Raw genomic sequence first — 2,026 nt, 5'->3', positions numbered from 1 at the left:
AAAAAAAAAAAAAAGGATCAAAAACCCACCAAAAAGAAACAATTACTCTTGGTGGGTGATTTTGGGAGTTAAGGTATTGATCCAATACAAAGTATCACTATTGATACTTTTTTTTAAATGTACAATTATGGAATAATTTGGGAAATACATATATTTTTGTTCAGTGTATAAATTACAAGATAATAAAATATTGATGACCTGACTATATCAACCTGAACTGAATATATATTAAATATAAAACATGTATATTAATAAAAGCATAATACAACTATAATAAAAAAAACAGTAGCTAGTCTAAAAAGAAAAAAAAAGTAAAATAACCAAAATGTTAGTAGAGTAGAACTATATACGTGATAAAAAAAAAAGAAGTGCAAATATCAAAGTCAGCAGTAAAAAAGTAAAACAAAAGGAGCACTTTATAAAAAATGAAAATACAAAAAAATACAACAAAAATGTTTGCATTGGTGCATTAATGTGGCTCTTTAATGACTCCACTCTCCAATGAAGCAGGAGTATATATATATATTCATACATACATACACACATATATACAGTATATATATATACAGTATATATATATACTGTATATATATATACAGTATACTGTATATATATATATATATATATGCTGGGTTTGTTCCCACAGGTTGCATGCCCCGCCTCTTTATGGAGAAGGGTGATGTAATGTCATATTAGACAACTGAATAAAATAAGCTTGACGGATAAAGTAAAAGTCACTCAAAACAGAAAAATGCAAACACTAAGGTCTTTTACGATTGGGCCAATGAGAAGAAAAGTAAGAACCTCGGGGAAAAAAAAACAGACAATTTTTTAAACATTTCATTAAATATTAAAAGTGTTGTTTGTAAAGGATGCACTTTTTACACGACTGTTACAATAATATAGAGCAATTTTTTCCATAATAACAGAGGAAGCAGAATAAGCCCCTCCCCTCTCCGAAGCCCCCGCATGTCCAGGTGGGGCGGTATCTTGCGGTGGTTTAGACAGAGAAAAAATGATAGATAAATATGTGAACAGATTGTTTTTCCACAGTGACCTGGATCTGTAGCGGGTTCGAGACGCATCGCTTTCCTCCGCTGTCTGCTCTGCGAATCCCAAGAGAAGGACAAAGTAACTGTTCAATCCCAGGTAATTAACTTCACCACGACCCTGGGAACACTTGCACCAGACACCACAATCCTTTAAGCACCACACTGCATTAGTCATCTCCCACAAGGCCTTGCAAATGGCAGGACGAAAACAGGAGCATGCTGGGGGCTCATTCAGCCCAATATAATCACCAGCACACAGAAGCCAAATATATCCGAGTTGTAAGGGTAATGATCGTCATCGTGTCGTTTTAGGGGCTTTACTGTTGCAGAGGGATCTTATGAGGAGTTTTAATATAAAACTTAATTTAATCAACTTTACACATTAATGCAGATTTGGGGAAAAACAGGAAGTTCAGTCAGATCCTCACAGGTAATGATCAAACTGGGTCTGAATTTCCTGAATATTTAGTGGAAGGTATCAGGAATTCATGGAGAAAATAGACTCAAACTGATTTGTGCAAACATAGATTAGAATTCTTGATACGTGCATAAATAATTCTTGATTTGTGCATACATTATTGTTGATTTGTGCGTACGTAATTCTTGATTTGTGCTTACGTAATTCTTGATTTGTGCGTAGGTAATTGTTGATTTGTGCGTACATAATTCTTGATTTGTGCGTACGTAATTCTGGATTTGTGCGTACATTATTGTTGATTTGTGCGTATATAATTCTTGATTTGTGCATACATTATTGTTGATTTGTGTGTACATAATTCTTGATTTGTGCTTACATTATTGTTGATTTGGGCATACATTATTGTTGATTTGTGCGTACATAATTCTTAAATTGTGCGTACATTATTGTTGATTTGTGCGCAAGTAATTCTTGATTTGTGCGTACATAATTCTTGATTTGTGCGTACAATATTGTTGACTTGTGCGCAAGTAATTCTTGATTTGTGCGTACATAA

This window comes from Oryzias melastigma, linkage group LG20 (assembly GCF_002922805.2).
Source record: "Oryzias melastigma strain HK-1 linkage group LG20, ASM292280v2, whole genome shotgun sequence".
In the NCBI taxonomy this organism is placed as follows: domain Eukaryota; kingdom Metazoa; phylum Chordata; class Actinopteri; order Beloniformes; family Adrianichthyidae; genus Oryzias; species Oryzias melastigma.
This window is presented reverse-complemented; position numbering follows the sequence as displayed.